Source organism: Mustela nigripes, chromosome 7 (assembly GCF_022355385.1).
Source record: "Mustela nigripes isolate SB6536 chromosome 7, MUSNIG.SB6536, whole genome shotgun sequence".
In the NCBI taxonomy this organism is placed as follows: Eukaryota; Metazoa; Chordata; class Mammalia; order Carnivora; family Mustelidae; genus Mustela; species Mustela nigripes.
In genome coordinates, this window is record NC_081563.1 from 70,128,908 (window position 1) to 70,153,879 (window position 24,972).

Here is a 24,972-nt window from a genome sequence, read left to right on the forward strand (position 1 = left end):
ATGAGGAAGTGGTGATGCAACTTGGAGGCTTAAGTGGGTAGGAGAAGAATAAATGAAACAAGATGGGATTGGGAGGGAGACAAACCATAAGTGACTCTTAATCTCAGAAAACAAATTGAGGGTTGCTGAGGGGAGGGGGTTTGGCAGAAAGGGGTAGAATTATGGACATTGGGGAGGGTATGTGCTTTGGTGAGTGCTGTGAAGTGTGTAAACCTGGTGATTCACAGACCTGTACCCCTGGGGATAAAAATATATGTTTATAATAAATAAAAAAATTTAAAAATATATGTATTTAAGTTTTGTATACAAACTGATCTTTTTTTTGTTTCCAATTTAAGATTCATTAATTTATATAATAAGCAAAGTATTTTATGCCTATAATTTAAATTTGTGATAATTATAAGATGAATTTTATTTTAGATGTCTCTGGGTAATGTGTAGTTTTACAACATTTGATAAAATATAATTAAAATAAACTATTCTTAACCTTTTTGAGGTGCATTTAAGATCACTTCTATATAAATAGTGATACACATTTAAATACCTCAAGTGTGTTATATTAACAGAACCATCTGTTCAGTTTATAAAATGCTTTACATGAGTATATGGTTCTGTAATATAACATAGATTAAATATGAAACTGAAGAACATAAAAGATTTGATATCTAATAATAAATGCTTAGATGACTGAGCTTATTTAAGATGTACAGAATATCCAATATCTTCTTGATTTAGAGAAAACTCAGTAGTCTGACTTTTGTTTATTGCCCTAATTTGGATAAATCTGCTAAATATTCTTTTTCAGGTTGAAAGAATATCAAATGATTCTCTCCTTTTTTCCCAGCAGCTATCAAAATTCTTTGTCTAGAAGATATCTTGTTCCATCAAATTATAAATTTTTTATTTCTTGCTTACATTAAAAATAAGACTGGTTCACATAAGTGGAAACCAGAGTTTTCAGTGACACTTAGCCCCAGGATGCTTAGCTAACCCAGTTATATATCATTGGATATATACTGGATTGTACTAGAGTAAAAGATTACTGGTTGAAGATTGAACCTCCATCTTTTGAATTTTGCACCTGCTCTATTTCATTAACTGACACAGATTTCAAGTTTGACAAGAGGGTGCTCTCTAATTGTTTCTGAAATCCCTTGCTTATCAAACAATATTTAAATAATACCCAAAGGAGTTGTTTCCAATCTTCCAAAATATTTTTTTTTAAGATTTTATTTATTTGTTTGACAGAGAGAGACACAGCAAGAGAAGGAACACAAACAGGGGGAGTGGGATGGGAGAGGGAGAAGCAAGCTTCCTGCCAAGCAGGGAAGCTGATATGGGACTCAATCCCAGGACCTGGGATCATGACCAGAGAGGAAGGCAGACGCTTAACAACTGAGCCACACAGGCGCCCCCCAAAATATTTTGCTTTTTGTTGACATGGTCACCACTTTTTAACTTTATTTAAAAATAAAAGAAAAGAGTTGGTTCTATTTTTGGTCACATTGACTACCTGCTGCTATCACGACCACAGTTAGACACAATGACTGACACTTGCTGATAGTTTAAAAAATACACAACATCCCTGAAATGTCAGTGAGGATAACACATTGGCTAAGCTTTTTTAACACAATTTAGAAGTATTTGATTTATTTAGGGTTATCAATTTTTTACATAGGTGATATCACACAGCAGATATCTTTATCATTTGATGACATTGGTGAACTTCTTATTTTTAGGAGGACCTCGAAGAATTATTACCTCTAGTTTCAGTAAATGCTTAATTTACTGTTACAAACATAAACATATTTAAGGCAGGAATTTCAGTCTCAATATTAGTAGAAAATTATCTAAAATCAATGCACAGATTTTTTTTTTCCAATGAATGTAATATAAAGACATATAAAAGATAAAGAAAAAGACAAAAAATTTCAATAGACCATGAAAACAATCTGTGACTCAGGTCCTGTCTTAGCATAAGGAGTTTTAATTTAACTCATCCTAATTTTGAGAGGAATTATTTGTTGCTATCTTGGGAGTAATTAAGATTGGCATCCAAATCGTGTTTCCAGAATTCACCAGTTTCCTTTGTTTGTATGTTTACTTGTTTATTTTAGACTAGTGTTAACTATCTTTCTTAACCAGAGAGTTTTGTGTTTCTTTCGGATATGAAGTGACTTATGGAGAGGAGTGTGCTTCATGAGTTATTGGTCTTGTGTGATGTTCCAGAAGCAGAAAAAATAAAACAGTGAGAGTAGCCAGGAGCCCAGGTGCAATAAACAATTTGATTCAACTCATTTGAACTCATTTGTTATTGGCAGCAAGCATAAAAATAAGACCAGCTATTCACTAATGCACATCTTACCTAGATTCTCATTAACTAGGAACTGGGTTAAGTAAACTAAGATGTATTAGTATTATGAAAAGCAATTCATAATTTAGATGATTTAATTTTATTTCTGCCTCCATGGAAGAATCTTCCAAGAATATTCCTGAATGAAAAGGGCTTAACATTATATAGAATATAACATCTGTATTAGAATAAACACAGAAAATTGTAGCTATAAATACACATAATTCTATTTAATTTTATAAGCATTTTCTAAGATAAGTGGAAAGATGGAAGGATATCTTCTGAAAAGATAAACATCAGATTTAAAATAGTGGTTACCTCTGGACAGAACACTTCTTTTGGACTGTGTGTGCATCAACAGAAATTTAAACTTAATGAACATTGTCTGATTATTTTAAAAATAGGAATGCATTCATCATCCATAACAACAACAACAACAACAAAATAAGTGTTTTTATATTATCAAATACTTTCCAGCAAAAATACAGACTGATTTCCATGTAGGTGTTCACTAAGACATATTGTAATAAGCATTAAGCATCACTTGTAATTGGCATATATTCTGAATGCAGACTACTTTAAAACTGATTGTTTTCTTGCATAAAATATTCTTTCTACAATCTTGTTTATCATTTTTAATTTAGAAGATTACTTATACCATATCAAATATTAACCTTTCTGTACCCTAATTATCATGAATACAGAATTAGAGCCTACTGGATTATTTATTTTTCCATAGGACACAATTAAACTGAACAAACACTAAATACCAAACAATGAAACTATGCTCACTTTACTTAGTCTCTTAATCAGGGCTGTTTAGACTATAAGTGACCAAAGCCTAACTCAAAATAACTGTAAAGAAAGATATAAAGATATAATGGTGTTGTTTAAAAAAAAATAAAATGATAAGGTCACACTGCAGGAACCAGAGAAGCTCTGAAAACTTCAAAGACTGATACCTTGACCATACACATCTTCAGAGTTCTCTCTCATCTAGCTATTCATCTCTCTTAGGCATTTTTCACTAGTAAAGGAGTTCAAAGGTAATTGTCTCCCCTACCTTGCAATTCACCTTTTCAGCTTGGGGGACCAGTCACAAACACTTCTCCTTCAGATGTACATTAAAGAGAGAATTCCCCAGGGAAGAACTCTCTAAGTGTTAGTCACATGCCCTTCACTGCCCAATCAGCGAAGCAAGGGAAACTGTGGTTTTCAGAGTTCAAGAGGCAGGAAACTAGCTGCTGTACTCCCACTAAAATCTTGCCCCTGGAATTTAGAAGAAGCAGATTCCTCTCAGAAATGAGTAGGAAAAAAAAAAAAATGAGTAGGAAGTGAGAGTGAGGGGAGGTGTCTAGAGTTCTCATACAGGCTACTACAATGAGAATAACAGTAGGCATAGAATGCAAAGTGTGTTAATTGCTATTGCTGGCCAACTGATATTTTCCAGGTACATTGTTATGCTTCCAATCTGGCAATCTGGTTTTGCTCTTGAATATTGCTTTTTCTTTTTATATTTCTGCATTTGATATCATTTCTTTTTCAGAAGCACATTTTTACTATTTTACCCAACCCCAATTCTATTTTTGCTTTCCCATTCAGAAGACTAACTTGACTTCAGAATCCTTCATAGTAATTCCAATATTACATTGAGTGTCACAGGTCAGATTGGAAAATTGGAACAAGAAATATTCAATGTTAAGTATATAAATATGTATTAGTGAGTAATGTAAATTTTTTAAATGGAGTATTTTTAAAGTTTTAACATTACTGTCACATAGCTTGTTAAGTATTTTTTTGTACCTTAAGATAATGGAATCACTGAACAACAATTAGTGGATTTTAGAATACATATCTTGGTCTGCATATACTGGACTGCGTTTTTTGACCTGCACAATGGAGTAGGAAATATCAGGAGAAACTCTGTTCTTCAGTTCAGTACTTGTCTGTCATTTTTCCCCCACTGACACAGTATATAACAAGAAAAATAAAACAAATACTTCTGTTTCAGAACTGCCTCACTGGGCTGCTACCGGAGCCCTGGATTAGAACACTATACACCATACTGTCCTGCTAGTTTCATGATTCGACTCAGGTTGTTAGCAGTGTGAAAGCTCGATGCCTCCATTGCTTTTCAAATCTCTTATTACCTTCAACAAGAAATGAGTTAAATCCATTCTGAGGTCATAGAATAGGGGTCAGTGTATTTCTCTCTCCATAAGACATCTTATTCTTAACCTTCATCACATATGGCCCTTATATATTTGTTCTCAGTTGCTGGATTTTTTTCTCCTCTGGGACTTTACCCAATTATTCTTTCCATTTCTTTCTTCTGCTTTTACCTATTGCCAGTCCAAAGGGTCAATAAAATTGTTCAATTCTTCTATACCCTGAAAAAAAGTATCTTAACTTCTCTTCTTATTCAACTATCATACTTTTATTTTTAACTAAAAAGTAGTCTCAAAAATTAAATGTAGCTTTTCAGATCCCAGTTTCTTGTTTTTCCATGCATCCCTCAAAGTACTATATATAATCTTATTCTGTCCCTATAAATATATCTTAAAAGTAAAATTAAAGACCTTCAAGTTGCCAAAATCAACAACAGTGTATTCTTAGGCTTCATTCCTACAAAATTTGTACTGTTGAGCAGTATCTTCTTGAAACTCACTTCATCTTTAATTATGACAGTATTACATTCTACTTCTCTTATCTCTCTCAGTTTCTCTTCCCCAATTTTCAAACATTTGTTACTTCACTGTTAGCCTTTAGAAGCTAGTATCTTTATTGATTTCTCTTTCTTTTCTTCACCTTAATTAAAAGCATTTACTCTGCATGTCTTAGTCAAACTGTTCATAGTTATATTCCCCAGCTTTATGAGATATAACTGACATATAACATTGTATAAGTTTAATGTATACAACATGATAACTTGATATACCATCATCACCTCACACACACTAATTATTGAATTCATTTTCCTGCTTTTTCCTTGCTCTCTTTCTTTCCAGTGTCAACCATTCAGGTAACTTTGACTTTCTTCTATAGGACTACAACAGCAACATCACTATTGCTGTTATTAATACTTTCTCCAAAGTCTAACATCTTATTTCCAAATTCCTGTTGAACATGTTTATTAAGATCTTTCTCACTGATACTGCAGACTTACTGCATGAAATATTAGTATTGCCCCCCTAACCTGCTCTGTCATATCCTATCTCAGGAAATGTTCTTCTAAGTTACCAAGATAACCAAACTATTGATCTTAATGTCCTTCTTGACCCTGTCTTTTCCTTTATTCCCACATATGATCTTTCTCAAGTTAGAATGTCTGTCTCCAGAATGTCTCTGAAGACTTTTTATTCTATTCTAAGGAAACTGTCATAAATCAGGTATTTTTAAGTGTGTTGTTTGTTATTTTCTAATTTCTTTCTGAGGGTTCTCTGACATCTATCGTTTCTTATTTCCCAGTCATTCTCCCAAACTACTACTAGAATTTTCTTCATTACAAAAAATTTGTCATTTCACACTGTTCAAAACTCTTCCTGAATTTAGATAAAGTGTTCTCCCATGAATCATTTAGAGTCCGCTCCTTCATGTGTCACATTATCTAAATTTTCCCAATATGTGTATCTCTTCTTAACAGAGTTTTTGCCAAACTGTAAGACTTTGGTCAAATGTCAAACCCTGAGCCTTTTCTAATGTTCTGGGTCAAAAAGATTTCTATCCACCTGAGTCTGTAGCTCAATTACAGTTCTTCCTAAAATGTATCATAGAGTAATACTTCTTAATGCACAAATTTCAAATATCAGTGTAGCTCTTGACCTGCTTGCTTTTCTTAAAATTGTGTTAGAATTAAGTATTATGCAGCCTCTCTGCATGACTGTATGGTTAATGAGTTAAGCATACAACTGGCCCTCAGCTGGTACCACTGACCACGAAGATTTGATTATAAGGCCAGTCCTGAGACTCAGATGATATTTAGATTACTTATTTTCATTCCTTCCTCTCTAGCCTAGGGAGTTTGCAAAAAACTCAGGATGGCTGTGTTGGATGAACTTGATTCTCAGAAGCCAACGCTTTTCTACTCTTCTGGCTCCTGTTCAGCTTCTGTCCTCACCATATTGTGTACTGCCTCTGGTCAGCAGATGGAGATAATTCTATTCATAATTGACTTTTCTCATGGGGGAATTGTTTTTATGATCTCTTGAGAAAATCACTTTCTAAAGTGTCAGTTTTTACAGGATTGACACTCTATGATGAGACTGTTTAAGAACAGTTTCTTATAGTTATCCCCAAATGTCGAAATGGCATTGTGGAAAGAACATCAAAATGGGATTCTGAAAACCTGAATTTCAGTTTTGTTTTCAAGATTTTATTTATTTATTTATTTGAGAGAGGGAGAGTAAGAGGGGGAAAGCACAAGTAGTGAGGAGAGGCAGAGGGAGAGGGAGAAGCAGACTCCCCACTGAGCAGGGAGCTGGATGTGGGGCTCCATCCCAGGACCCTGAGGCTATGACTTAAGCCAAAGGCAGACATTTAACTGACTGAGCTACCCAAGTGCTCCCTGAGTTCCAGTTCTGATTCTTTTTACAAAAGTCATAATTTTTGTCTGTGTTCTGTAAAATAGAGATAAGAAATAATTCCATATATCTCCATGAACAGGTGTTGCCACTTACAGTGTTAGTTTGTGCTTCCATTCACTTGTTTGTAAAGGTAATGATAATCCCTACCTTAGAGAATTGTTTTGAAGATTGAGGAAGATAATATTTTAAAGCACATATTATAGTTTCTGGTACATGTTCAGCACTCAACAAAAATGTAGCCATATACTACTTGAAAAATTTAAAGTGCTTCAATGAAAACTTGGCATAAGAAAGAGACTTTTAACCAGACAATGTGGATAGAATTTAAGGGGACCATGAACTTCAATGAGAAAAATGTATATTTATTAGTAAGTTTCTGGTGGAAATTGAACATTTTCTTCTATTTTGAATAAAGACAACACACAACAGAACTGTGGACTCTATTACACTATCACCAGTAAAACCCACAAATATTATCATATGTTACAGCTGTTGCAGATATTTTGTAACAGAATGTACACTAATTAGTACTTCAAATTACTCTGCTTATTATACCTTCTGCTAGATCTCATTTTTTTAATGTCAATAAAGAGGCACATATATAACTACATTTCAAATTTCTATTTATAAAAATATTTTCATAATTAAATTTAGATATAATTGGTTTCTATTAATATTCTATGTGTTTTATTTTGTGCTTTCAAAAAACGTTTTCTGGGAAAGAGTCCATTTGCTTCACCAGGCTGCCAAAGAAATATGGCACAAAAATGGTCAAGAATTCCTGTCATAGTTGTTCAGCGTGAGAATAGTAAAACTGAAAGTCATCTATGCAACTATTCATATTCAAAGGAATACTTTTGAGTGTTGTAATGATTGCTATTGAAATGGAACAACTCTTCAAAGCTGACCAGTTTTGGCCAGACACACCATACAGAAATGTCTTTCTAATTCCCCTTCTTCAATGGCTCCAGCTGCCTGTGGCATAAACACTTTAGACAGATATTCAGCCTTCTTAAGTTTGAAATTGGCTCTTAATTAAAATGGGAAGCAATTACAACTTCATTTGTGCTATGAGAACTTAAAACTCTTGCCTCTGATATAAAATTGTGGGAAAAACCCAATCTTTTGGTGCCAATAAATAACATCAGAGTTGTCTGTTACTTCGAATGTTTATTCACTTCCATTACAATGCAGTTTTCTAGGCAGCAAATATAGCTAAGAATATTATATATCTATATCTGTGTCTGTATCTGTATCCATATATAGATGCTATGGATATAGATAGACATGGGCTTTCAGTTTGCTCCAGGGAACATTTAGAGGTCTGTGAAATTTGTCCTAAGTAATTTTTTTTCCTTCAGTTTCTCTCTCTTCCCAGATTCAAAGAACATTATTAATACCCAGAAACCACCTATGTGGTACTGTGCTCCCAAGTACATTTTAATGTGAATTTTCTGGATGTTTTAATTTAAATTTTAAAAACAACAACAACAAAATATCTTGTAATAGTGACAAACCTGTGGAAGAAAAAAATCCAAGGACAAAAATGGTTTTATGCCCCACAAATTATGTACATTTTTAACCCTATGTTTTAGATATGATTCTTATATACTATGTATGTGCATATACATGAAAATACTTGCTCAACCACAAATCACCCAGCTTTTATTTTATTATGAATGTGTAGTAAATATTGTTTATTTGTTAGGGAGCCTATAAACTAGCTCAGATTCTAATCAGAGGGACAAATGTTTTATGATATAAATCCTGGGAGAAAAAAACAGTATAGATGCTTATTTAATGATATTCAGATCTTTACTGGAACAACTTAGCACACTTTAGGTAAATTTTATTTACAATGAAATCAGATCTCATAGAAAAGTTGCACAAGGTAAAATAATGGAGAACATTTGTTCAGATGAGAAGGGGGAAAAAAAATCCAGTACTTCAGAAATTAAAAGTAAAATGTGACATTAATAGAATGGTGAATTTTTTTTTAAAGATTTCACCCATTTATTTGACAGAGATTACAAGTAGGCAGAGAGGCAGGCAGAGAGAGAGGAAGGGAAGTAGGCTCCCCTCTGAGCAGAGAGCCCGATGCGGGGCTTGATCCCAGGACCCTGAGATCACAACCCGAGCCAAAGGCAACGGTTTAACCCACTGAGCCACCCAGGTGCTCCTAGAATGGTGAATTTATGTCAATAAATTTCTTAAGAAAATTCAACTGAAAACATAGTCTAAAGGTTAGACTTTAAGATGGGCATTTGCCCATTTTAAGTCATTATCTAAAATGTATTTAACAGTTTTGAAAATACATAAGCAGGAGAAATAAAAGCCTAAGTTGATCAGACTAAAAGGGTTCTTTCTCATTTTCAGTTTATTTCTAACATTATCTATAGCATTAGCCTCCCTGGCCATGTTTGGGGCCAGAGGTCTGAGAAGAAAACATTTCAATGTGCTATTTCCCAAGGAGATTAGGCTGACTTTAGGTGCATTTATATTTACCATTTGCCTGTCTGTATTCTCTGTCTGCTGAACTTACCCCTAGAGTTTCTCAAAGCCCTATTCTAATTGGACATACCTATGAGGTAATTCTAGACTAGATAATTCAATTTCAGGAATTAGGGTTGGGTGGGGGACTTTGGTGACTGAGAAATACTCTCATTAGGTAACGTTCAATAATATTTTTGCAAAAGATGCTAGTTTCAAAATCCTACCAAAATTTAATTTTTGGGTTAATCCCTATAAAATGTGATTGTGGCACTATATCTGAAGCCATATTTTAGGAAAAGCCATTAACATAACAAAGCAGCAACAACAACAACAACAAAATTTTCCATCAACTCTTATTTCTTTAAGTAAATTTCATTATTGCTCTAATGACAATGCTCATCAGTTGCTCTTATGCTACCAAAGCTACTTGGCATAGCATTTAATATTTTTATGGTTCCTCTCCTTCTAAATTTCCATAAAATCATAACATTTTTGATCTGTAAAAGGAAAGCATGTTGGTAACTCAGTGATCACATTGAAAATATAGAATTTACATTACTTCAAAGTGAGAGCTTTGGTTCATAATTAGATGTAACCAGAGTACAAACTGACTGAATCACTCTTAGCAAAAGCTGAAAGTTTGTGCAAACATGAATGTGCCACATGAATCTTTCCAGTTTGTTTTATTATGCTATAGAGTGATACCCAATCCTTTATTTTATCTTCATCTATCACAGTGTCTACCATCAGAACCTGATGCTATGATCTAACACAGTGAATTGAATGTGGTAGGCAGTGAATAAAGAACTTATTGAATAAAGTGTTGAGTAGATACTGATACCCAACATGAATACCCTAAATTTGAATTTTAATCAGTATACTATCTCTCCTAATGATGATGTTTCTATTTTAAACATTGTATCTTTTTAGACACTTCATGCACTATAAAATAATTTTATCAGTGAAAGAAGACCATAAAAGGTCTTAGTAGAATGGAGACCTTTCGTAGCATGCTTGGAAGCAGTAAGTTATAGTCTGCAAAGTTTCAGTCTAGAATACAAATTCCTCATGTGACAATTTTCAAGATGATTGTGCTTAAGATATTTAATCTCCATGAACCTGAGTTTATCTATAATATACTAATGATACTGTCAAGGATTGTGTGAAGATTAAATAATAGTTTAAAAATATGTGCATGTGTCTGAAAGCCAGGAGACTGAATAAATGCAAGTTTTCTTATCTTGAACTTACATCATATTAGGAGCCACCATCCCAACCAACACATTTAATCATCCTCTCCCAGTGCTTAATAGGAAAATTTTTTTAAAAACTACTATGATCTTATTTGCTGTTTAAATTTTATAAGTGAACATTTGAAAATGATAGGTCCCTCCAAGTATTTTTATTCCTATTCCTCTGGCCATCATCACATTATTAGGCTTTTTTTTTTTCCTCAAACACTAGTTCATTAGTTGGTATGACTTACCAGATAGTAGTATTTTTTAAATCCTTCTAAACTGATGGTCATGACACCATTACTCTCAACCATAACTACTTTAAAATATGTTTAATATGTATATATGCAAGGTCATTACTGTTGAAATAAATTATATAAACATGGTCATGACTGAGGAATGGGATCTGGGAGACTTACACTTTGTTTCTGAAAGATATTGAATGCTTCTCTAACTATAACCTAAAAAGTTACACAGTAATTATAATAATTAAATAGGGTATTTAAGCCACTCATACAACAGAAAATAAACTTTTAAAAATATACATTACACTAAAACAATAAGGACTGGAAAAGGAAGATGATCCCTACCTATGATATTTTCAGTGATAATCAAATGAACTATCAAAATTTACCAAATTCTGAAATACTTTGTTGAATTTTGGGGCTCTGGAGAGTAAGCAAAGGAGGTAGATTTGGGGGGAGAATTAAAACTTGGAAGAAGCAACTAGCATGGATTGAGATTTTTACTATACTGGCTTTATCCTGAGAGCAGAATACAGTTTAGCACAGCCAAAGCAGCTAAATCCCAGAACAAAAACTTGCTGTTTTACTGACCCAGGGAACTTAAAGATAGGCTCATCCACTATATCTTTCTTCCAGGGCAACCACTGCACACCAAAGTGAATGAAATTATAAATTATGACCAAATTTCTGGTTGACCTTTGAACTGCACTACACAAATGAAACCCAAAACATCCCAGCAATGAAAACGAAGGATCTGGGTTGAGATTTGAGCTGTTGTTCACTGTAAAACAGAGTTTTGAGTTTCATTTTAAATCAGCTGTTGCCTTGCTAAAATAAAATCTTACATTTTTCAGAGAAAGAAAGAATACAGATTCAACACAGCATAGTCACATAATGTGCAAAATTTCCAAAATATAAGAATACTTGTCATACAAAATAAAATGAACCCAAACCTAGAAAAAGCACCCCATTCTCAAAGGTAAAGGCAATCAATGGAGGTACTTCAAGATAACCCAGATCTTCCACTTATCAGACAAGTCCTTTACAGTAGCTATTACAGCTATACTCAACTAGATGATAATTTATGCTAATGAATAAAGTAATAGAAAACAGCAGAGAAATAGTATAAATGTTGCAAGTGAAAATTCTAAAACTAAAGCATGTAACATCTTTAAAAACAAACACACACACACATGGTAGGATAGGCTTAATACCAGTCAATGAACTTGAAGATAAAGCATAGGGATTATCCAATCTGAAAACCATAAAGATTCAAATATGTCCCTATCTCTATAATTATTACTATGTTATATACTTATTATAATATATTTAATTATATGTTATATTATTATGCATATATTAGAAAAAGAAATTTAGAGAGTACCTCAGGGACTTTGTGAAACAATGTAAAATAGTCTAAAATGTAGATGTGTAACTGGAATCCCAAGGGGAAAAAAATAAATGAATGAGAATATGGCAGAACTGTTTGAAATAATTATAGTCAAAACATCCCACATTTGATGAAAGACATAACTTTGCAGATTAAAGAAGGTCAGCGCAGCCCAATATAGATCAATATGAAGGGGGAAAATAAAAAACAAAAACAAACCTGGACTCATTACATTGCTGAAAATAAAAGATAAAAAATCTTGAAAGCATTTCCTTTTTTTTTTTAAGATTTTATTTATTTATTTGACAGACAGAGATCACAAGTAGGCAGAGAGGCAGGCAGAGAGAGAGAGAGAGGAGGAAGCAGGCTCCCCGCTGAGCAGAGAGCCTGACATGGAGCTTGATCCCAGGAACCTGGGATCATGACCTGAGCCAAAGGCAGAGGCTTTAACCCACTGAGGCACCCAGGCACCCCAAAAGCATTTTCAAAAAATGCCTTAACTAAATACAAGAAAATAAAATTAGAAATACTAAAGATTTACTAAAACTATGTCATCTGGAAGAAAATGGGATGACCTTTTTTTTTTTTTTAAAGATTTTTATTTATTTATTCGACAGACAGAGATCACAAGTAGGCAGAGAGGCAGGCAGAGAGGGAGGGAGAAGCAGGCTCCCTGCTGAGCAGAAAGCCCGATGCAGGGCTCGATCCCAGGCCCCCGGGATCATGACCTGAGCCGAAGGCAGAGGCTTTAACACACTGAGCCACCCAGGTGCCCTTGGGATGACCTTTTTAATGTGCCAAAATAATTAATTAATAAATTAATAAAGAAAACCTGTCAATACTGACTTTTATATGTGTTGAAAATATCCTTTGATAATGAAGTCTAAAGATTTCTAATGAAGTGTGTAAAGTGCTACTTCACAGAGCAGATAATAAAAATAAAGAACCTGTCATCCAAGGGAGATTCATTCAGCTACACAGCCTGGAACTCAGAAGTAACAAGATGTTTAATGGAAACCATGCAGTGTTGGTTGAAACAAAGATCAGCTGTTAAACTTCCATCTTCATTTGCATTTCTCTTACAGTACACATTCCACTTTAGATTATACTGGTTTCATGCACACATATTACCTCATTTTAAAAATGTCTGAAGGAAGATGTGGTCCATATACACTATGAAGTATTATGCCTCCATCAGAAAGGATGAATACCGAACTTTTGTAGCAACATGGACGGGACTGGAAGAGATTATGCTGAGTGAAATAAGCAGAGAGAGTCAATTATCATATGGTTCCACTTATTTGTGGAGCATAACAAATAACATGGAGGACATGGGGAGATGGAAAGAAGGAAATTGAGGGAAATTGGAAGGGGAGGTGAACCATGAGAGACTATGGACTCTGAAAAACAATCTGAGGGTTTTGAAGGGGCAGGGGGTAGGAGGTTGGAGTAACCAGGTGGTGGGTATTAGGAAGGATACGTATTGCATGGAGCACTGGGTGTGGTGCAAAAACAATTAATACTGTTATGCTGAAAAGAAATAAAAAAAAAAAAAAGAATGAGCTGTGTCTTACTTATCTTGGTTTTTTTATAGAGCTTTGCACTTAGCAGTGCAAAAAATAGCAGTTGAATAAATATCCTGATAAGTAAATACTATTGTGTTACGGTGAAATAGAGAACTCTTCTCTAATATTGAAAGACATTCATGGACGTGTGACTTTTTTTCTCTCCAATGTAAATACCCATTCAGATGAGAAGAAAAGTTTAAATATTTTTAAGTAATAGATATTCTATAAAAAGAGAGTTTTTGCATTTTAATTCAATCATAGGTAATTTATAAAATGAGTAACATGGAACAAAGAAATAATAAAATATTTAGGGATAACTGTCTAAAAATTCTAACAACTTTTATTCATTTCTTCAGTTATGCTCATTGGCTCATTATTGTACATAGGCATTTACTTCAGCTTTTCTTTTGTGAAATGGGAGAAACCATAGCATGATGACTTAAGATCCTCAGTTTATAATTTCCTAACAGCACTACTTGAATAATTTTCTTTACATGTTTGTTTCATTTTCCTCATTTAAAAAAATAAGTGTAAAAATATCTATCTCGTAGAGACATTGTGAGTACTTAATGCAAAAAATATATATAAAGCTATTAGAACCATGCTTAACAGGTTTAGAACAGAACAGACTTTACTAAATATTAACTGTACTAGTGGGAATAGGAGTGGTGATAGTAGCAGATTATCTGATTATCCACTTTAGTGGTAGAATTACTGTAGGGTTCTTTCCCTTGAAGAAATAATAAGAATTCAGGTTTTGCTGGGTTTTCCTCTCATATATTTAAAATATTTCCTTTAAAAAATTACAGACTACATATCTACAGGCTATATATATTTGAGTGTTGGTCGAACCCTGAGCCTTTCTAAAAACATGTTTTTATTTTCTGTTTAATTGAATCTGTATTTTTTCCCCTAAGCATTTAAAAAGTAACAATAGAACTCAGAGTATGCAAACTCAACCTTCACTTTTTAAAAATATGAAAGACTGGCATTTTTGTATAGTCAGAGTTTTGTTTTGTTTTGTTTGTTTACCTCTTAACTGTCAATTACCTTGGTATATTTGTAAAAAAATATGGTGGTGGATGTGTCAGATATACACATAAACTGGGTACAGGCTTCATCATCATCCTAAGAAAGAGTAGCCATCCCTCCTTTGTAGCTAGCTGCAGGTTTATGATGAAAAGATTTAAAGGAAGCAACATGCAATGCATGTACCTTAAAATTTTGTTTATGACCTTGGAGTTGGAGATAATAAGAGAAACAGGCCACCATCTGTTTAAGAAAATTTTTCTCTTTTGAAGCAGATAGAAAACAAGCCAAAATAATGATGGTCTGACTGATATCATGAATCAAAAGATAATTTTGTATTAGCCAATAAAATCCAGCCATCCATCCATTCTGTTTTATTAAACATCTTCACTACATTAGATAAAGTATCTGAGCCCCTACTAATTAAACCTTTCTGTCCTCTCTAAATAAGTCAGTGAGAATTGAGAATTGTATCATCATTCAAACACCTATGTGGGCATGCATACACACACACACACACACACACACATGCTTTAGCTCTGAATCTCTGAATGCTGGGCAGAGGCCAGGGCCATTGCTGCTGACATTATATCCTTTTCATTAGGAAGCATCCTGTGACTTAATCTCAGTCCTCTGACTCTCGCCAGTGCAGGAAAATAATGACCAATGAAATGAAGGCATTTGGAGGGAGGAGTCAAGATGGCAGAGAAGTAGCAGGCTGAGACGACATGAGGTAGCAAGAGAGCAGCTAGATAGCTTATCAAACCATCCCGAACACCTACAAATCCAACAGGAGATCGAAGAGAAGAACAGCAATTCTAGAAACAGAAAATCGACCACTTTCTGAAAGGTAAGACTGTCGGAGAAGTGAATCCAAAGCGATGGGAAGATAGACCACAGGGAGGGGCCAGCTCCCGGGCAAGTGGCAGAGCAAGGGAGAAAAATCAGAACTTTTCAAAGTTTGCTCCACCAAATGACATTGCTACAGAGGCTAAACAGGGGTGAAGCCCACACGGGGACAGCATGGTCTCAGGTTCTGCAGTGTCACAGAAGGATTGGGTGTCTGAGTGTCACAGAGCTCACAGGTATTAAAGCAGGGAAGCCAGCTACAGAGACAGAGCTGAGGAGTGAGTTCTCAACTCGGGGTTACCTTATCATGATCCATGGCACAGGTCACTGCTCTGTGAGCGGGGACCCCACAAGACCAGGAGAGACTCCCCTGGAAGAGCTCAGGGATCTATGGGGTTTGGAGACTCCAGGCAGGGCTGTGTGCCAGAGACAGAGATGCTTGGTCACAGGCTGGGTGAGCTCGGAGCACAGCTGGAGGCCAGGGAGATGGGAGTGATTGAGCGCTTTTCTCTGAGGGTACACTGAGGAGTGGGGCCCTGAGTTCTCGGCTCTTCTGGGTCCGAGATTGGGAGGCTGCCATTTTCATTCCTGTCCTCCTGAACTCTATGGAAAGCGTTTGGGTAACAAAAGCAAACCTGAGCGGATTACTTAGCCTGGCCCCTGGTAAGGGCAGTGCAATTCCACCTTGGGTAAAGACACTTGGGAATCATTCAACAGGCCCCTCCCCAAGAAGATCAGCAAGAAATCCAGCCACGACCAAGTTCACTTACCAAGAACAGTGGAATTCCAGAAGAGGAGAAAGCAAAACATGGAATTCATGGCTTTCTCTCCATGATTCTTTAGTCTTGAAAAGTTAATTAATTTTATTTTTTCTTCTGCTATTTTTTTTAACTTTTACCCTTTACTCCTTCAGTGTTCTTTAACGAGTTTATCTTAATAAAACCTTTCAAAAAATATTTTTTGAGCCTTCATTATTATAGTTACATTTTATCCTTCATTGTATCTAACTTTATTTTTTGTATACACATAGGGGTTTTTTCTTCTAAAAAAATTTGGGACACTTCTTCTAATAGATCAAAATATACCCTAAATCTAGCACAGAGCTTTGTTTTCGTCTCAAGGCTGAGCAAATTCTCTCCACTTTCTTTTTCTTTATTCTCCCAACCAACTTATCTTAACAACTCCTTCTTTAGAAATTAAAAAATTTTTTCATCTTTATAGTCATATTCTAACCTTTCATTGTGTTTACCCTTATATATATTTTTCATTCTTTAATATTTGGAGAGGTAGTTTCTTCTGAGACCAAAATACTCCCCAAATTAAGTGGGTGAACATGTTCTATTCACCAGTCTAATATATATATATATATATATTTTTCTTTTTCATATTTTTTCTTTTTTTTCTCTTTTTAATTTTTTTTCTTTTCTGAACTTCTTTTTACCCCCTTTCTTCCCCCCATGATTTGGGGTCTCCTCTGATTTGATTAAAGCACATTTTACTGGTGTCTTTGCCACCCTTTTAGTATTTTATTTGCTCCTGGATATATTCTTATCTGGATAAAATGACAAGGTGGAAAAACTCACCACAAAAAAAAAGAAAAGAAAAAGAACAAGAGGCAGTACCAAAGGCCCAGAAACTAATCAGTATGGACATGGGTAATGTACCAGATCTAGAGTTCAGAATGACGATTCTCAAGGTGCTAGCCAGGCTCAAAAAAGGCATGGAAGGTATTAGAGAAACCCTGTCTGGAGAAATAAAAACCCTTTCTGGAGAAATAAAAGAACTATAACCTAACCAAGATGAAATTTAAAAAGCTATTAATGAGGTGTAATAAAAATGGAGGCTCTCACTGCTAGGATAAATGAGGCAGAAGAGAGAATTACTGATAAAGACCAACTGACAGAGAATAAAGAAACTGAGCAAAAGAGAGACAAACAATACTGGACCACGAAGGGGAGAATTCAAGAGGTAAGTGATACCATAAGACAAAACAACATTAGAATAATTGGGATTCCAGAAGAAGAAAATAAAGACAGGGGAGCAGAAGGTACATTGGAGAGAATTATTGTAGAGAATTTCCCTAATACAGCAAAGGGAACAAGCATCAAAATCCAGGAGGCACAGAGAACCCCCCCTCAAAATCAATAAGAATAGGTCCACACCCTGTTATATAATAGTAAAATTTACAAGTCTTAGTGACAAAGAGAAAATCCTGAAAGCAGCCTGGGACAAGAAGTCTGTAACATACAGTGGTAAAAATATTAGATTGGCAACAGACTTACCCACAGAGACCTGGAAGGCCAGAAAGAACTGGCATCATATATTCAAAGCACTAAATGAGAAAAACATGCAGCCAAGAATACTATATCCAGCTAGGCTATCACTGAAAATAGAAGGAGAGATAAAAAGTTTCCAGGACAAACAAAAAATAAAAGAATTTGTAAACATAAAACCAGCTCTATAGGAAATATTGAAAGGGGTCCTGTAAGCAAAAAGAGAGCCTAAAAGTAGTAGATCAGAAAGGAACAGAGACAATATACAGTAACAGTCACCTTACAGGCAATACAATGGCACTAACTTCATATCTCTCAGTAGTTACCCTGAATGTAAATGGACTAAATGCCCCAAGCAAAAGACACAGGGTATCACAATGTATAAAAAACCAAAACTCATCAATATGCTCTACAAGAAACTCATTTTATACATCTCCAGATTTAAAGTGTGGGGGGGGGCAATTTACCATGTTAATGGACATCAGAAGAAAGCTGGGGTGGCAATCCTAATATCAGATCAATTAGATTTTAAGCCAAAGACTATAATCAGAGATGAAAAAGGACACTATATCATATTCAAAGGGTCTGTCCAACAAGAAGATGTAAGAATTTAAAATAGCTATGCCCCTAACATGGGAGCAGCCAACTACATAAACTAATTAATAACAAAATCAAAGAAACACATCAACAACAATAATATAATAATAGTAGGGGACTTTAACACCCCCCTCACTAAAATGGGCAGATCATCCAAGCAAAAGATCAACACGGAAATAAAGACCTTAAATGACACACTGGACCAGGTGGACATCACAGATATATGCAGAACATTCTATCCCAAAGCAACAGAATACACATTCTTCCCTAGTGCATATGGAACATTCTCCAGAATAGATCATATCCTGGGTCATAAATCAGGTCTCAGCCGGTATCAAAAGACTGGGATCATTCCCTGCATATTTTCAGATCACAATGCTCTGAAGCTAGAACTCAATCACAAGAGGAAATTTGGAAAGAATCCAAATACATGGACAATAAAGAGCATCCTTCTTTTTTTTTTTAATTTTTTCAATTTATTTATTTTCAGAAAAACAGTATTCATTATTTTTTCACCACACCCAGTGCTCCATGCAATCCGTGCCCTCTATAATACCCATCACCTGGTACCCCAACCTCCCAACGCCCCGCCACTTCAAACCCCTCAGATTGTTTTTCAGAGTCGATAGTCTCTTGTGATTCACCTCCCCTTCCAATTTACCCCAACTCCCTTCTCCTCTCTAACACCCCTTGTCCTCCATGATATTTGTTATGCTCCACAAATAAGTGAAACCATATGATAATTGACTCTCTCTGCTTGACTTATTTCACTCAGCATAATCTCTTCCAGTCCTGTCCATGTTGCTACAAAAGTTGGGTATTCATCCTTTCTGATGGAGGCATAATACTCCATGATGTATATTGACCACATCTTCCTTATCCATTCGTCCATTGAAGGGCATCTTGGTTCTTTCCATAGTTTGGCCAAATGAATGGGTCAACCAGGAAATTAAAGAAGAATTGAAAAAATTCATGGAAACAGATGATAATGAAAATAGTTCAAAATCTGTTGGACACAGCAAAGGCAGTCCTGAAAGGAAAATATATAGCGGTACAAGCCTTTCTCAAGAAACAAGAGGTCTCAAAAACACAACCTAGCTCTACATTTAAAGGAGTTAAAGAAAGTCTAATCCCAGCAGGAGAAGAAAAATAATAAAGATCAGAGCAGAAATCAATGAAATAGAGACCAAACAAAACAAAACAATAGAACAAATCAACACACTAGGAGCTGGTTCTTTGAAAGAATTAATAAGATTGATAAACCCCTGGCCAGACTTATCAAAAAGAAAAGAGAAAGAACCCAAATAAATAAAATCATGAATGAAAGTGGAGAGATCACAAGCAATATCAAAGAAGTACAAAAAATATAAGAACATATAATGAGCAACTCTATGCCAGCAAATTTGACAATCTGGAAGAAATGGATGCATTCCTAAGGACATATTAACTACCACAACTGAACCAGGAAGAAATAGAAAACCTGAACAGACCCATAACCAGTAAGGAGATTGAAGCAGTCATCAAAATCTCCCAACAAACAAGAGCCCAGGGACAGATGGCTTCCCAGGGGAATTCTACCAAACATTTAAAGAAGAATTAATTCCTATTCTTCTGAAACTGTTCCAAAAAACAAAAATAAAAGGAAAACTTCCAAACTCATTTTATGAGGCCAGCATCACCTTGATCCCAAAACCAGACAAGGATCCCATCAAAAAAGAGAGCTATAGACCAATATCCTTGATGAACACAGATGCGAAAATTCTCACCAAAATATTAGCCAATAGGATCCAACAGTACATTAAAAGTATTATTCACCACGACTAAGTGGGATTTATTCCAGGGCTGCAAGGTTGGTTCAACATCCACAAATCAATCAATGTGATACAATACCTTAATAAAAAAAAGAACAAGAACCATATGATACTCCCAATAGATGCTGAAAAAGCATTTGACAAAGTACAGCATCTTTTCCTGATCAAAACTCTGCAAAGTGTAGGGATAGGGGGTATATACATCAATATCATCAATGCCATCTGTGAAAAACCCACAAAACCCATTGAAATATCATTCTCAGTGGAGAAAAACTGAAAGCTTTTCCACTAAGGTCAGGAACATGGCAGGGATGTGCATTATCACCACTGCTATTCAACATAGTACTAGAAGTTCTAGCCTCAGTAATCAGACAACAAAAAGAAATTAAAGGCATCCAAATCAGCAAAGAAGTTGTCAAACTATCACTCTTTGAAGATGATAGGATACTGTATGTGGAAAACCCAAAAGACACCACTCCAAATATGCTAGAACTTGTTCAGGAATTCAGTAAGTGTCAGGATATAAAATCAATTTACAGAAATCAGTTGCATTTCTCTACACCAACAACAAGACAGAAGAAAGAGAAATTAAGGAGTCAATCCCATTTACAATTGCACCCAAAACCATAAGATACCTAGGAATAAACCTAACCAAAGAGGCAAAGAATCTGTACTCAGAAAACTATAAAGCACTCATGAAAGAAATTGAGGAAGACAACAAAGAAATGGAAAAATATTCCATGCTCATGGATCAGAAGAACAAATATTGTGAAAATGTCTATGCTACCTAAAGCAATCTACACATTTAATGCAATCCCTAACAAAATCCCATCCATTTTTTTTCCCAAAGAAATGGAACAAATAATTCTAAAATTTTTATGGAACCAGAAAAGACCTCGAATAGCAAGAGGAATATTGAAAAAGAAAGTCAAAGTTGGTGGCATTTACAATTCCAGACTTCAAGCTCTATTACAAAGCTGTCATCATCAAAACAGTATGGTACTAGCACAAAAATAGACACACAGATTGATGGAACAGAATAGAGAGCTCAGATATAGAGACCTTCAACTCTATGGTCAACTAATCTTCGACAAAGCAAGAAAGAATGTCCAATGAAATAAAGACAGTCTCTTCAACAAATGGTGTTGGGAAAATTGGACAGCCACATGCAGAAAAATGAAATTGGACCATTTCCTTACACCACACACGAAAATAGACTCAAAATGGATGAAGGACCTCAGTGTGAGAAAGGAATCCATCAAAACCTTTGAGGAGAACACAGGCAGCAATCTCTTAGACCTCAGCTGCAACTACTTCTTTCTAGAAACATTGCCAAAGGCAAGGGAAACAAGGGAAAATATGAACTATTGGGACTTCATCAAGATCAAAAGCTTTTGCACAGCAAAGGAAACAGTCAACAAAATCAAAAGACAACTGACAGAATGGGAGAAGATATTTGCAAACAACATATCAGATAAAGGACTACTGTCCAAAATCTATAAAGAACTTATCAAACTCAACACCCAAAGAACAAATAATCCAATCAAGAAATGAGCAGAGGACATGAACAGACATTTCTGCAAAGAAGACATCCAGATGGCCAACAGACACATGAAAAAGTGCTCCACATCACTCGGCATCACAGAAGTACAAATCAAAACCACAATGAGATACCACCTCACACCAGTAAGAATGGCTAAAATTAGCAAGTCAGGAAATGACAGATGCTGGCGAGGATGCGGAGAAAGGGGAGCCCTCCTACATTATTGGTGGGAATGCAAACTGGTGCAGCCACTCTGGAAAACAACATGGAGGTTCCTCAAAATGTTGAAAATAGAACTGCCCTATGACCCAGCAATTGCACTATTGGGTATTTACCCTAAGGATACAAACATAGTGATCCAAAGAGGCACTTGCACCTGAATGTTTATAACAGCAATGTCCACAGTAGCCAAACTGTGGAAAGAACCTAGATGTCCATCAACAGATGAGTAGATAAAGATGTGGTGTGTATGTATATATATATGGAATACTATGCAGCCATCAAAAGAAATGAAATCTTGGCATTTGCAACAACGTGGATGGAACTAGAGGGTATTATGCTTAGCAAAATAAGCCAATCAGAGAAAGACAACTATCATATGATCTCCCTGATATGAGGAAGTGACATGGGGGTTTGGGGGTAGGAGAAGAATAAATGAAACAAGATGGGATCAGGAGGGAGACAAACCATAAGAGACTCTTAATCTCACAAAACAAACTGAGGGTTGCTGGGGCGAGGGGGGTTGGGAGAGGGTGGTTGGGTTATGGACATTGGGGAAAGTATGTGCTATGGTGAGTGCTGTGAAGTATGTAACCTGGTGATTCACAGACCTGTACCCCTGGGGCTCATAATACTTTATATGTTAATTTAAAAAAAAAAAAAGAAGAAGAAGAAGAAGAAGAAGAAAGAAATGAAGGCTTGCCCGGAAGAAGGTGTTGTCCACATGCCACCATTAAGAGAAGGTAGAGTGAGGACTAGGGCCAAGAGTGAAGAAACGGCAGCAGAAAAATGGAGGAAACAGATATTTGTTTCTATTTCCTCCACTTTTATCCACCCATTCAGCAAACTCTTACTTCTTTACGTTCCTGGTGTTAAAAATGGAAAGAGGCTGCAAATTTTAAAGTAAATGTGCAGAAACAATTAAGTAAAATAAACTTATATAGCTGTATATTTAAGAAAAAGATTGTTTCCTTAGAGTGAATCGTAATTTACTGTGAATGCAGATTAAATTGCCAATTGAGGTTATGTTCATATATGTCACCATCTGCAAATACTAATATAGTAGCTGATGTTAACAAGTGGTATCTCAGGAGCACATACAATGAAGTTAGAGTCATATATAAATAAATAGAGAAATCTAAATATGTATGCTCTCCTATCTGCTTCCTGCCCAACGTGTGTTCATTTTTGCACTTACTCTTCCCCTCCTCTCCCAACCCTCACACCCTCCTCCTCATGAACACTTAAACTCGACAACTTCATGGTCTTTTTTCATTTCTAGAATGCATGTAATACATTCCTGCAAAGGGTCCTCAAACTTGTATCTTACTTCCTTAGATTGTATTCCCCTTCTTATCACTTCTCCAGCTTCTTCTCTCCAATAAGGTCTCATTTTAGGTATTATTTCCTTAACTTCCTTACAGGGTCTTTCCATAAAACCCCTTCTAAATCAGCTTCCCTTGTGTCTTTTTTCAAAGCACTTATCACAAATTGCCATTAATTCATTCAGTTTTCTGTTTGTTTATGAATTATCTCTTTTCCTCATTAGGCTCATCTCCACAAGAAGGACAAAATGTATGCCTTATTCATTATAGTCCTTTTTCGAAAAAGGAATCAGTTTTAGTTTCTTGCTTACTGCACAGTCATGTTAAGAACTTCAGGTCTCTATTTCCTTGCTAGAAGGATAAGAGTACTCACAGTCTGTGCTGGGCTTGCCTTATGAGAAAACACTGTTTCAGGCTAGATATCCACTCATTCATTCTGTTTAAGATGTGGTATTGGCCCCAAACAAGCCCATAGTATATTTCAGATCCCAAGGAGATGGCACTGAAATAATTCCATTGCACATAAAGTGGTTTGCTTTGAATTACATAATCTACATTGTCTACTGCAGAATGGAGCCAGTTAGGCCACAGGGGAGACTTAGGCATTGTGAGGAACTGGATCTTGTATATGATTCTCTCTTGCTTCAAGTAATGGCTGTTCAATTTGACCCAGGTGTATATGTTTTCTATTATCAGTGACCTTGAATCTTGCTCTGGTCTGTTCTCTGGGTGGCACTTTTATGCCTTTTGATCTTGGCTAGAGTCTGGCCACCTGGTGGAAATATTCCTACTAGTTTTCACATTACCAAACACAGAAAATGCTCAATAAATATTTATTTAATTAATAAAGTGAGAATAATGGAAATCTTGTTATCAATACCAGCTTAAATATAGTAACCAGGGGGCTCCTGGATGGCTCATTTAATTACATGTCCAGGTCTTGGTTTTGGCACAGGTCATGATCTCATGGGTTGTGAAATTGTTAGGGTCCTTGCTCAGCAGGGAGTGTGCTAGAGGATTCTCTCCCTCTGCCCTTCCACCCCACTTTCTCTCTCCCTCTCAAATAAATCTTTAACAATATATATAGTAACCAATTTTATAGTTAGGAGGATTTGGGAGGTGATACAAAAGCTTCTCTATATAACATTTTTGGGGCTTACCCTAATGCTGAGTTAACTCAACAACAAACTTTATATCATTAGTCATATAATGTGCTTTTAATCATATTTGTTCTAAAGGTAAATAATGTACCTTTCAATAATGTTTTTATAGCCAGGTTTATTTCTATATGGATGTTCTTACAAGCTTATCTTCTCTATATTTGCATCATCACTACCATTGAGTCTTTATAGAAATACCTAGGATTAATGACATATAAAGTAGAAGATAAAAAGAAATAAGAGTTATTAAGTCAGTGATCTCATATTATGCCAGAAAAGATGAAGAGTTGATCTTTACC